Raw genomic sequence first — 15,163 nt, 5'->3', positions numbered from 1 at the left:
CTAAATCATTCCTTTCATTCCCATTGCTTAGAGAAAAATATGATCTACCAAACTCTGAGATATTTAGATATCTCCAAATCAAAAATTTCTATACACCATTCCTAAAGGGGGATACACCATTATCCCAATTATCCATTTTTGAATCAATCTGTACAAAAGATCCATTTGCTAAAGGTACAATTTCATCACTTTATAATCAATTATATGGAGTAGCAAATCTTAATAGACCCTCTTACGTTCAGAGGTGGGAGGAGGACCTGGGACGAACTTTAGAAGACACGGACTGGTCTAACATATGGCTCACATCTAAGTCATCTTCACCCAACATCTTAGCACTGGAGACAAATTATAAAGTCCTAACTCGCTGGTACCTTGCACCCGCTAGAGTGGCAAAATATTCACCTAATACCTCAACTCTTTGTTTTCGAGGATGCCCAGAAATAGGCACATATTTACACATATGGTGGACGTGCCCAGTAATCCAAACCTTCTGGAAGGAAGTCTTCGTGATTGCATCTAAAATATTTAAAAAAATAATACAACCAGATCCATATTTAACTTTACTTAATCTAAAACCGGAATGGTTAACACTCTCTCAATTTAAACTTATGATCCAACTAATAACGGCTGCAAAACAAACAGTGGCCAAGGCATGGAAATCTCCTACATTGGTACTAGCAGAAACAATTCACAGAATGAATAATACAATGTCCCATGCTAAGATGGTAGCCATCGATCAAAATCAAATTCCAAAATTTGAAAAACTTTGGCATCCTTGGATAAAACAACAGTTCCTGTCAAACTTCAATGACTCTGTCCTGTTGCCATGGTAACAGATTAAATGACTTACAGAGACACCCATTCTAAGGCTTCAAAAAGAACTAAAAAGAATAATAAACTGACGAGCGGGACAACCTTGTGGACCATACCTCTACCTTTCAACCCTTTTTCTTCTTTCTCTTTCCTTTTCTCCACCTTACGATTAAAGCTCATTATCAGAATTTATTTGACCTATATACACTCTACTTGTAAACAATATGTATAGTAGGTATAAATCATTTAAATACCTACAAAAGTAACTAAGGAAATGATATATATCTTTAATTTAGGTTTACGTGAACCCAATGTTTAATATTTGAAATTTCATGATATTTACCTATATAAACCCTACTGTAAAACAATGAGCTTACTTTATAGATCCTTGTAAACTTACTTTATGTATCTTTATAACATTGTATACTCAATAAACTTCTTTTGACAAGGAAAAGATGTGATCAAATTCAGCTGGCACTCAAAAACAGTTCTTACAACATATTAACACATTTTAAATCAACATAATTAATGTCCATTTGTTTTGGGAAAAGCATTCCAAAAAGATAGTAGTGCTTTTTTTGTTAGGTTTTAGCATTAATGTTTGTTTTTGTATGTTTTTTTCAAAAAAGAAACAACCACTGCATAGAACACACTGAGATACAAAAATGGATATAACATACATATGTTTTTAATACACATTCTGGTTAAGATAATACTATATAATTAGTGATTGTTCCAAAATGGCAAACCTCAAAGCATGGTTCTATAGAATCCACAATTTCCTCTTCACTCTGTAATTAATTTAATACAGACCTAATTTGAGGTTAGTAATAGTTATGCAGCTAACCATCAGTGGTCACATTAATGCACTGATGTGAATAATCTTATATATTCCTCAGGATCAAGTAGTGCTGTGTTTTATTCTGTAATTATTATTATTATTGTTTAAAAAAAAAAAGTGTACTATTCACTTTCTGCATTGATTACACAGCATTTTTATCAAATTATCAGCCTGTTTTAGTGATTCTCACAGGGGCGCTTCATAATAGTTGATTTTAACCCAATGATATTTTAAATGCATGCAGGATAACAGCCAAGTCATCTGGATAAATTTAAAACATCATTTTGTTAAACATAGGAAAATATATCAAAGCATATATACAAAAAATACAAAAAAGGGTACTCATTTATGACAGGACTAATATCCCCCCTCCCCCCGTTGTAATCTGTGCATTTACGTTTACAGTCGTTTTTATTGGGAAGATCATGAACATAGGTACAGAAAAAGCAAATGTGTACATCACATAAAAAAAAGAAACAGTTTGGCTAAAAGGTGTAGCAATAATCTAAGTTAGCATACAGCGGTGTTATAATCTAGAATTAGAGAAAATAATCAAGAAGTATTGATATTGAATATTAGGGAGGTACGAGAAGGGGGTAGAACCCTGTCTTCCAAAGGCAAATAATATGCAATAAAAAAAAAAATTAAAAGGAAAACATAGGTTGAACAGATAATATATAGTTGAAAACGTGGTATCTATACAGAATGAGAAGTAAAATACCTGGGTGTTAATTCAAGGTGTATCCCAATATCTCCATTTCTTTTGAAAAATATGCATAGTGTCTTGGAGAGTGTGATGGAAACGTTCTGAGAGTTTGATAGTTTCCATTCTGGATAGTATCTGGGCCCAAATAAGGTTAGGTGATTTCCAGTTAAGTGCAATCATCCATAGTATTGAATGGAATAGGGAGTCTAATAACCTGTTGCAGGAGGTAGGAATGTTTGGTATAGAGGCGAACAAGAAGCATATTTTTGGTGTAAGAGTAATTGTTTTGCCTGTAGCAAGTGTTGCTTTATTGGTAGCTGTTTGCCAAATTGGTTGAAGAAATTTGCAACTCCAAAAAGTATGTAGATAGGAGCCTTGGTTTGTGCAACCCCTGAAACAATTAGGGGAGGATGTAGGATAAAAGGAGTGTATTTTGGTAGGGGTCATATACTATCTGGAGAATAGTTTTGTTGGGGTCTCCCTGATTGAGACTGAGTGATTGCATTTACGCAGATTATCAATCATGGAGACCCAGTCCTCTATATCAATGGAGCATTCCAATTCCTCTTACCATTGCAACATTGGTTTCAATTTTTCAGGGAGCTGAAGATTGTTAAAGTGTTTGTAGAGATGAGATATCAAACCTTTGTTTCTTGGGGATGTAATGCCTTTGTGTTCAATTTGTGTGTTAGGAGGGTGAATAGTTAGTGAGTAATATTCTCTAAAGAAGTTTTCCAATTGTACAGTCAGGTCCATAAATATTGGGACATCGACACAATTCTAATCTTTTTGGCTCTATACATCACCACAATGGATTTGAAATGAAACCAACAAGATGTGCTTTAACTGCAGACTTTCAGCTTTATTTGAGGGTATTTACATCCAAATCAGGTGAACGGTGTAGGAATTATAACAGTTTATATATGTGACTCCCACTTTTTATGGGACCAAAAGTAATGGGACAATTGGCTGCTCAGCTGTTCCATGGCCAGGTGTGTGTTATTCCCTCATTATCCCATTTACAAGGAGCAGATAAAAGGTCCAGAGTTCATTTCAAGTGTGCTATTTGCATTTGGAATATGAGAACTTATAACTCTCAATATGAGATCCAAAGAGCTGTCACTATCAGTGAAGCAAGTCATCATTAGGCTGAAAAAACAAAACAAACCCATCAGAGAGATAGCAAAAAACATTAGGTGTGGCCAAATCAACTGTTTGGAACATCCTTAAAAAGAAAGAACGCTCAGCAACACCAAAAGACCCGGAAGACCACGGAAAACAACTGTGGTGGATGACCGAAGAATTCTTTCCCTGGTGAAGAAAACACCCTTCACAACAGTTGGCCAGATCAAGAACACTCTCCAGGAGGTAGATGTATGTGTGTCAAAGTCAACAATCAAGAGAAGACTTCACCGAAGTGAATACAGAGGGTTCACCACAAGATGTAAACCATTGGTGAGCCTCAAAAACAGGAAGGCCAGATTAGAGTTTGCCAAACAACATCTAAAAAAGCCTTCACAGTTCTAGAACAACATCCTATAGACAGATGAGACCAAGATCAACTTGTACCAGAGTGATGGAAAGAGAAGAGTTTGGAGAAGGAAAGGAACTGCTCATGATCCAAAGCATACCACCTTATCAGTGAAGCATGGTGGTGGTAGTGTCATGGTGTGAGCATGTATGGCTGCCAATGGAACTGGTTCTCTTGTATTTATTGATGACGTGACTGCTGACAAAAGCAGCAGGATGAATTCTGAAGTGTTTCAGGCAATATTATCTGCTCATATTCAGCAAAATGCTTCAGAATTCATTGGATGGCGATTCACAGTGCAGATGGACAATGACCCGAAGCATACTGCGAAAGCAACCAAAGAGTTTTTTAAGGGAAAGAAGTGGAATGTTATGCAATGTCCAAGTCAATCATCTGACCTGAATCTGATTGAGCATGCATTTCACTTGCTGAAGACAGTACTAAAAGGGAAAATGCCCCAAGAACAAACAGTAACTGAAGACAGTTGCAGTAGAGGCCTGGCAGAGCATCACCAGGGATGAAACCCAGCATCTGATGATGTCTATGCATTCCAGACTTCAGGCTGTAATTGACTGAAAAGGATTTGCAACCAAGTATTAAATCTGTGTTAATCTGTCCCATTACTTTTGGTCCCTTAAAAAGTGGGAGGCACTTATGCAAACTGTTGTAATTCCTACACCGTTCACTTGATTTGGATGTAAATACCCTCAAATTAAAGCTGAAAGTTTGCAGTTAAAGTACATCTTGTTTGTTTAATTTCAAATCCATTGTGGTGGTGTATAGAGCCAAAAAGATTAGAATTGTGTCGATGTCCCAATATTTATGGACCTGACTGTATATAGCGGGAGATTTCTGAGGGGGGAAAGTTATATTTAGCTTGTAGAAATTCGAATGAGGGGAATTTCCTATCAGTGGTAAGGGGTCAAAGTGTTGTAAGGTTATTTTTTATCCATAAGGCAAATGGGCTCCTGTCCTTGAAAGCTGGTGGAAAACTAGGGTCACCCAAAAACAAAGCCAATGGTGGTATAAAGGATGAAAGTTTAAAAGGGTCTTTATGATGAAGCCAGAGTTGGTATCTATGTGCTACTATAGTGTGGAGAGTATGGATCATTCTGGGGGAGATAACATTCGACCAAAGCTGGCCTTGTAAATAAAAAGGGGTTATTGAGGAGGACTCAAAGGAGATCCATGGGATGTTAAGGTTAGAGGTAAACCATTGGGCTAGTTGTGAGAATCTGGCTGTAAGGATTAGGAAGTATAGCCAAATGTTAGGGAGGCGAATCCCCCCTGGGGTTGTGGTCTGTACATAAGGGAGTAGCTACATCTTGTTTTTTTCCCCAACCAAATCAATGTGTTTATCTATTTTTGTAGGGATGCTAGTCTAGTTTTGGAGATTTTAATTGGAAGGGCACAGAAATTATAAAGTAATTTTGGGAGAATTGTCATCTTAACAGCACAGATTCTACCAAGAAAAGATATTTGGTATGATGACCATAATTTCAACAAGAAGTTTATATAATTAAATAAAGGGGGGTAATTGGTTTGAAAAGTGATTTGTAGGATGATGTAATATATACACCTAGGTATCTAAAGGATTGAGAACACCATGTGAAAGAGAATTTGTCTTGTAATGAGGCTATAGTGATGGGAGAGAAGTTAATAGGTAGGGCTGAACATTTATTTATATTGATTCCTAGACCAGATAGAATGTGGAATATGTCGGGTTCAGATAACAGACTGGGTAAAGAGATTAGTGGGTCTGAAAGGAACAAAAGAGCATCATCTGCATATAGACTTAATTTGTATTTGTTGGGGCCCTTTGTATATTCTTTAATTTTGGTGTTATTTTTAATTGCATGTGCAAGGGGTTCAATCGCTAGCGCAAATAATAAAGGGGATAGAGGACATCCCTGCCTGGTGCCTCTTTTTAGGGGAAAGAATTCAGAGTTATTGCCTGGATTTTGATCCTAATTTGGGGAGTTGGTAATTGAGGTATGACCAGCTAATGCTGTCAAAGGCTTTATGAATATCTAGACCAGGGATCCTCAAACTACGGCCCTCCAGCTGTTGCGGAACTACACATCCCATGAGGCATTGTAAAACTCTGACATTCACAGACATGGCTAGGCATGATGGGAATTGTAGTTCTTGAACAACTGGAGGGCCATAGCTTGAAGACCCTTGATCTAGACTAAGTAAGCAAATTGGGCGGGAATGTAAGTTTGCATCTTGAATGACATTAGTGACCAGTCTGATGTTATCTATGATTTGTCTATCCGGAATGAACCCTGTTTGATCTGTGTGCACTAAGGAGGTGACCACAGTTGCGAGTCTATCCGCCAACATACAACCAAAAATTTTTAGATCATTATTAGGGACTGAGATGGGGCGAAAATTTTGTGGAAGGGTGTGGTCTTTATGTGGTTTTGGAATTAATGACATATTCGCTAAAAGCATCTCATCTGGGAATTGGTTACCTTGTAAAATGTGGTTTTATAATTTAGTCAATCTGGGAACTAGTATTAGAGAGAATTTTTTATAATAGGTGGTAGAGTAACTGTCTGGGCCTGGGGCTGTGGAGGTTTTAAAAGATTTAATAATATTTGTTATTTCCAATTCTGTGCAGGGATCATTAAGGGAGGTTGTTTGTTGGCCTTTTGAGATTTGGGAGTTGAAGTCCATCTAACCATTTGTATGATTCTGGAAGGGGATCCATTTGGGGGCCTGATAGGAGATTTTTGTAAAAGTCTGAAAAGATTTGTAAGACCTCATGTGGATGCGAAACTACGCTACCATTTCGGTCACGCAGTTTGTACACATGAGGTGGTTTATGGGTTTGGTTTAGTTTTTTTGTGAACATTGTGGAAGTAGAATTGCTGTTTAACAGCAATTTAGCTTTTGAAAACCTAAGTGATCTTTCTGTGTCTGCACATAGAAGTGTATCCAGTTCTTGACATTTAAGTGGGATCTGTTGGGAGATATCTTGGGTGGGTGTTTGATTTAATTTGTTGTAAAGTTGGTCAAGGTCTCTAGTGAGGGATTTAATATCTGTCAGTCTTTTTTTATTTCTTGCAGATGCTATATTGATTATATGACCTCTCAACACAGCCTTGTGCGCCATCCATAATGTGGTGGGGGATATGTCTTCAGTTGTGTTATAAAAAAAAATAATCTAATATATGTGCAGAAATTTGATTTGTGATTGAAGGGTCAGTCAGCAGGGAGTCATTTAGACACCAATCAAATGGAGTAGGAGCTAGGTCTATATGAGAAATATCAAGTGAGACAATCTGGTGGTGAGACCATGGACATATGTGAATAAGTGCTTTGGATGAGTTAGTTAATAGAGTTGGAGTACAAAATATACAATCCAATCTTGCGTAACAATCATGTGGGTAAGAATAATGGGTGTATACCTTTATAACTATATTGTGTGTTCTCCAGGAGTCTATTAATTGTAAGTTGTTAAGCGATCAATTTATGGATTTGCTTCTATCTAGGGCTGGGTGAGCAGCTAGGTTGAAATAGTCTCCCAATATGAGGTGTGGAGAGGTATATCTGTCCAATATCTAAAAAAAAATTGGTGAAACCATGTTTGACCTTCCCTAGCTCATAAAAATTGTTGTCTATTTTTTATATAGTTACACAAAGAGACATCTTTTTTTTTTATTTAAAGGCAAATATGTGGCAGGATTTAATGGTTTGAATCACCAAGAATAAAGAAAAGGAGCAAGTTAAAAAGAAGTGCGAGAGAGTTATGATGAAGTTACATAGTTATAGTTACATAGTACAGGGGTCTCCAACCCCCGGGCTGCAGCCCACTACCGGGCCACAGCCTGTTTACATGTGGGCCGCGAAGTCTCCACAATCTGAGGTGCGACGGCGGCAGGCGAGCAGAGAGATCACTGCCAACACCGCACTTACGCCCACACAGCCCCGCCACTACACTGTTGGGGGTGAAGAAGGCGAGCAGAGAGATGACATTATCTCCCACCGCCGTCCCGCATCACTGCTGTTCCACCCACACAGCACTGTTGGAGGTGAAGCGGGGGAGCAGAGAGATGACATCATCTCTCACTGGCCGCCCCGCATCACCGCTGTTCTCTCTCACATGGAACCCACCACTTCACTGCACTGCCTCTGCGCTTAGTGACAATTTGCATCTAGGAGGCAGGAGACAGTGGCATGTGCAATCTGCATCTGGTGGCATGTGGCAAGTGACTGTTGTAATCTGCATCTGGTGGCAATCTGCATCTGGTGGCATGTGGCAATCTGCATCTGGTGGCATGTGGCAAGTGACTGTGGCAATCTGCATCTGGTGGTATGTGGCAATCTGCATCTGGTGGCAATCTGCATCTGGTGGCATGTGACTGTGGCAATCTGCATCGGTTGGCATGTAGAAATCTGCATCTGGTGGCATGTGACTGTGGCAATCTGCATCTGGTGGCATGTGGCAATCTGCATCTGGTGGCAATCTGCATATGGTGGCATGTGGCAATCTGCATCTGGTGGCAGGTGATGTGGCAAGTGGCAATCTGATGATAGGCACCGTGGCAAGCTGCATCTGGTGGCAGATTCTACATTATGGTGAGTTGAACTATTTAATTTTATATTACAATATAATAATCAAAATAGTGCGCTTCAATCATCCTGACACCATATTAACCATGGTGTTGTGATGATTGAAGTGCTAACACCAGCCTTTTTCTGACAAATTGGCTGCAAAAAAACGCATCGTTACCCAGACCCCCCCCTCGGGCCTTGGCACAATTTTCATCCACAATGCTGGTCCCCAGTGCCAAAAAGATTGGGGACCACTGACATAGTAGGTGAGGTCGAAAAAAGACACAAGTCCATCAAGTCCAACCTATGTGTGTGATTATATGTCAGCATTACATTGTATATCCCTGTATGTTGTGGTCATTCAGGTGCTTATCTAATAGTTTCTTGAAACTATCGATGTCCCTCGCTGGGACCACGGCCTGTGGAAGGGAATTCCACATCCTTGCCGCTTTTACAGTAAAGAACCCTCTACGTAGTTTAAGGTTAAACCTCTTTTCTTCTCATTTTAATGAGTGGCCACAAGTCTTGTTAAACTCCCTTCCGCGAAAAAGTTTTATCCCTATTGTGGGGTCACCAGTATGGTATTTGTATTTTGAAATCATATCCTCTCTCAAGCATCTCTTCTCCAGAGAATAATTTCAGTGCACGCAACCTCATAATTTCCTCATAAGTAATATCCTCCAGACCCTTTATTAGCTTTGTTGCCCTTCTTTGTGCTCGCTCCATTTCCAGTACATCCTTCCTGAGGACTGGTGCCCAGAACTGGACAGCATATTCTAGGTGCAGCCAGACCAGAGTCTTGTAGAGCCGGAGAATTATCGTTTTATCTCTGGAATTAATCCCCTTTTTAATGCATGCCAATATTCTGTTTGCTTTGTTAGCAGCAGCTTGGCATTGCATGCCATTGCTGAGCCTATCATCTACAAGGACCCCCAGGTTCTTTTCCATCCTAGATTCCCCCAGAGGTTCTCCCCCAGTGTATAGATTGCATTCATATTTTTGCCACCCAAATGCATTATTTTACATTTTTCTACATTGAACCTCATTTGTCATGTAGTTGCCCACCCCATTAATTTGATCAGATCTTTTTGCAAGGTTGGTGTGTAAGTTAAATGGATTATTAGAAAAAAAGTCAAGATTATGGTTACACACTGGTATACTGGTTTGATTTATTGAGGGAAATAATTAAAAGAGGGAATAATTCCACATGTGGCTTGAAAATCCAGATCTTCCTGACCATTTTAGTTATACAATAAAAATGAGGTTGGTGCTGGAGTTTTAAGGAATGAACACACAAACATTTGATTGTGATTGTTAAAGGAGAGGAAAAAGGCAAGAAGGGGATATCAGTAAAAAGGTAGAAGGTGAGTCAGAAGAAACAGATGGTGTAACAGTTATGAGCAACACACAAAAGCAAATGAGGATGGACAAATATGTGCATAAAATCAGGAATTAGATGTGATAAATTTATTTTCAAAACCCCTAACAGAGGAACAAATTAGGTTAATACTAAAAGGTTTGACCTTTTGTCTAAACATGGATGTTAAGAGCCCATTCACACAGGGGCAACTTTGGATCCGACTTCAAGTCGCCCCAAGTCGCCCCTAGTTGCCTCAAGTCGCACTACACGAAAAAATCAATGTAAGTGAATGGATCTGTCTTAATGCACACTACTGCAGTCGCTCCGACTTCAGAAAAGGTTCCTGTACTACTTCAATCCGACTTGAAGGCAACTTGTACCCATTGATTTCAATGGAAGTTACCTCCAAGTCTGATCACTGTTCATACTGAGGCAACTTTACAGGAAGCAGAAAAGAAACAGAAAGTAATTTCCTCCACTAAACAGCCAGCCCCCTCCTTCTCACACACAGCTGATAAGCTCTGATTGGCCACTTGTAAAGTTCCCTGTCCTGGAGGCGACTTCAAGTTGTGTTGTAAGTTGCCCCAAGTCGTGCTGTGATTCATACTCAAGTCGTGTCTAAGTTGCCTCCCAAAGTCGTGCTGGAAGTCGTGTTGCCCCTGTGTGAATGGGCTCTAAAGATATACACCTGGGAGCCGAGAAGATTCTGTTGGCACAACTTCATAAAAAAGAAGTAAATAATAAACAAGATTTTTTGTAAAGAATTCTAGGGGATTTCTCCTCAAAGAATAGAGGTACTCTCAGTGGACAAGCTGTTTGGCTCCAGTGTAAAGGTCTAAATTAGCCCCAGTGTGTGTTTGTTTATGTATATATATGACCTTAGATTATTAACTCCTTGAGGGCCAGGACTGATGTGACTGTACAATATGTAAAATGCCACGCAAAATGTAAGCTCAAAATAAATGCTTGTAATAAATAAATTATTGCTAAATAAAATAAATATAAAGCTCAATTGTGGGAGGAAGATCATTGTGAGGATGCACTGCAGAAGAATACGTTTGAGGAAATTATGCCAGCATTGGTTAAGGGAAATAAAAAGGAAAAACAGGAATAACAGAACAATAAGACAAAAGAATAAAAAAAATAGACCATTGTCTTTGAATCTAAATGTGGTAACTAAAGATACTGCACAAATGAGTAGATATGAAATTAACTCTTCAGGAAAGAGAAACTTTGAGAACATAACAAAATGATGATGAAATTGAGCGGAAGATTTTGAATAATGGATCTAATGTAGTGGTCATGGACCATAAAAAAATATTTATTAATTTGTCACAAACAATAAACAATCCATAATGGTATAAAAATTTGTTTGGAATGAAACAATGTGGAATGTTTCCTTTTGACTGATCACGCACATGAGAGTGGAATAATAGATGGCCAAGTAAGAAAATATTAAAGGTAGAGGAACCCCTCATTGACATTTTTTATTCTTAGCCAACACTTCACAGGGGATATGGATCTTGGATAATGCCTTTTTAGTTGGTCTCCATATTGAAGCTCTCTAATCAACTATGCCCCAGAACAAGGGTATTGCATTTGTGAGAAGATATTTAGGACATTAAGGAACAAAAGAATAACACCACATAATGAATATTTTGGGGTTTATTTTGACTAATTAATTTTGTATTTCAAAATGACCATCACATCCAGGCATATTCCTGATGATGATCTACAAAAATATATGAGATATACTGAAAAATGGCATTGTTATATAGACAATGTCATGCTTATTTGGACATGCGCTTTTGAAAGATTTTATCACAGGGTTGGATCAAAATGAATCAAATCTTACAATAACTGTCACATAAAGTCAGCAAAAGCTAGGATTTAACGTTTAACATTGGAGATTAATGCAGAGAAGCTGCTTATAATTAAATTATATGGAAAGGACTGTCAGGAAAGACCAGCCAGTACTCAAGATGGCCGAAGGAGAAGTCGACCTGTGACCTCAGCCTGTCAGGGAAGACTAGCCAGTACTCAAGATGGCCGAAGGAGAGGTCGACCTGTGACTTCAGCCTGTCAGGGAAGACCAGCCAGTACTCAAGATGGCCAACGGTGAAGTCGACCTGTGACCTCAGCCTCTGTCAGAACACCTTCGGTTCACCTGTGTGCACATTACCAAGAGGCTATTTAAACTTGGTCTGTGCTTGCATCCAGTGCTGTCCGTTCTACAGTGTTCCCGTGTGTTCCTGCCTGCTTTACCCGTGATACCTGCACCTGTTTACCGACCCGGCTTGCCTCTGACTCTGCTACCTGCTGCCTGCTTCTGACCCGGCTTGTTCTGACTCCGCATCTGCCTGCTCCTTCTACTACCACGCTGCCAGCCCGTTGCCGACCCTGCCTGCATCCAGACTACGCACCTGCCTCTGCTTCTGCTCCTGACGTTCCCACCAGTGTTTGACCCGGCTTGCCCGACCTGCATCTTCCGCTCATTGTAGAACCCTGCTCCAGTACCGTGCCACCTGCCACTGTTCTACATTACAGTGAAGACGAACTGTTTGGCACTTGTGCGATTCTGCACTTCTGCTCCTCCTGTCTACTCTATCAGGGGGCCAGAATCAGAGGAGCAAGAGAGGCCATTCCCTGCATATCAGGCTCTACCGTCAGGTACGTGACAAGGACACAGGCAGTAAATACACACTGAGAGCAGACAGTCTTCATCTAGAATGTGTTAGAAGTAGATTACTAATAGGAAAATATTTGAGAACAAGGAAAAATTCATGGAGAATATTGATATAGAAAAAAGGCAAGTGAATTAAAAATAAGACTAAAGGAGGGGAGGTACTCAGAAAAAGATCCTAAAAATGGCATATGATAGGGTGAGACAGGATAGTAGGCAGAATTGTTAATAATAAATAATAAAAAAGGTAAATGATGAAAAAATTTAGATGATTACCATGTTCAGTAATCAACTGATCAGTTTGCTGGCACGTCCTCATAGAATCACGCCTCATGTGCACCCTCAGGGGCATGCAGCAACGCGATCTGAGACTAATGTGTCCACCAAATACAGCATATCACAGATCAGGCTAGAGGGCCGCTGTGATTGGCTATGGTACCATGTGATCACTGTAACTAATCATAGTAATCAAATTACCAGTAGTAAACAACAGCAGTCATTCATGATACCATTGATTACTACTGTGATCTCTGTGATTGGTCAGATTATTCACATGGTACAGGTAAATCACAGCGGCTCAAGAGAGTCAAGAGACTTGAGAAAGGGGGAAATGCCCCCAAAACGTGCATCGTCATGGCAACCCAGGAAGCTTCATCTGGGAGTGACCAGCAATCCTAAACATGCTGACAGTGCGCTATGAACTCCTCCGTGGAACAGACCCCATCTGGAAGTGCTCATGATCCTTTCCCCTGCCTGTCTGCAGTGAGAGAGAGGCTGTTATGAAACATGTTGTATCCCTGGCCAGGATACTTCAGTAATGGGATGTTTAAAGGTGCACATCTGATCTGGTTAATGTCAGTGCATTTGTTTATTTATCTTTTTAATTTAATAAAGTGTTTTACTGTGCTAGTCATGTCCTTTCCTTTGGTCACTATCACAGTAGTATTTAATGGCTGCATGAATGACAGCTGTTGTTCACTTCTGATAATGTGATTGCTGTGATCGGTCATTGTGATCGGCCAGGCACTGGGAGCTGCAATCCACTGGACACAGTGGTCAAGGAAAATACGTGCTGCCTGCCCCTAACCCAGAACAGGCTGGATGATGTACATGTACGTCATCTGGCCTGCCTGTGCTGCCCGCAGTAAATGTACTGTGGGCGGGCAACAACTGGTTAAATACCACCAAAAGAAAGCTCTATCTGTCTAAAAAAAAATGTTTACATGACTGAGTAATTGTCATTCAAAGTGTAACAGCATTGAAATCTAAAAAATAGCCTAGACAGAAAGGAAGTGAAAGTGTCTGGTCTAATAAAAAGTAGTTAATAATACAATATCAACTAAACATTGGTGTAATTTACAAACGGATAGTAAATTAAATACATTGAGGGAGAGAGGCCTCAAATAGCATTTAAGGGCAAAATCTTTGAAAAATATACTTAGAAAAAAGTCACTTTTGAAAAAAAAGCGAGATCCTTGAGAAATGAATGGTAAAATGTGAGTATATGAAAGAAGGGCATGGAAAAGAGGTTCTAGTTGAAAGGGAGATTAGGCTGTATCACAAGGCAGGATATTCCACAGATTTTACATTTTTTTTGAGGTATTTAAGAGAGTTTGTCAAAATGAATTTGATCATTTGGAAGTGTCCTTAAATTGTGATTAGTCATAATTTGCTTTTGTCTGGTTTATCGTAAAAAAAGGATGCATGTTTCTCTGGGAAATATATAATATCTGCTTCCCCATTGAACACAAAAAGATATGAATTTTATATACACAAGTGAATTTAAAAAAGGGCGCTGTGTTTGCTATGACAAAACCTAATGTCAACAATATGAGATAAATGTGAAATGAACGTGCCTCTGAAGACGTAATTACAACATAACACGTAGGGCAGAGCCTATTGACTCTGGAGACTGATTGAGAGGTCCTACAGACTGCATGATCTTCCATGATCCTGCATATCCATCCCTGAGCGCAATTTGGTCTTTCAGCAGCTGCAGTGGGAAGGCATGTGAGTGCATTTGCATTCGTTTTTTAATATAATCAGTTTTCAGAGAGCACTATGAATTCTTCTTTGTTTTATTGCGTTTAGTATCAGGATAACTGTGCACCTTTCCTCCATTGATTGGATCAATCTGCTTGACCAGTGTATGGGATGTTTCATGTGATTTGGACCTTTGTAGTGAGGGTCAGATGGCCAGGTGAGAGCATACCCTTGGGGGACCTGGTAGAGGATTAACTTCACTTATTTACAGCACATTTTTGTATTTTAAACAATGGTTCACATTTAAATTGTGTTTTATGGATTTTAAGCACATGCATTATGGACTTTGAGCAAATTTAAATGCATCTAGTTTTTAGTTTGCGGTCACTGATTTTATTGTTTTGCAACATTGACACTTTTATTTGATAAAATTGATACTTTGTGTATTTGTGAATTTTGATTACATTTTTTTTTCATCAATAGTAACTCACATTCATTTCACAATATGTATTATATATTGTTGAAATTTGGTTTTGTCATAACAAGTGCCAAACTTTTATGTACAATTTTGCACCATTTGTGCTAACAGCTAATTGTATTGTTACTGTAGTGCAACCCATATCTATATATTTATTCTCATATGGATAATTAGCAAATAGTGTCTGGGACAATCTTTGTCTTTA

This window comes from Aquarana catesbeiana, linkage group LG04 (genome assembly GCF_042186555.1).
Source record: "Aquarana catesbeiana isolate 2022-GZ linkage group LG04, ASM4218655v1, whole genome shotgun sequence".
Taxonomy (NCBI): Eukaryota; Metazoa; Chordata; class Amphibia; order Anura; family Ranidae; genus Aquarana; species Aquarana catesbeiana.
This window is presented reverse-complemented; position numbering follows the sequence as displayed.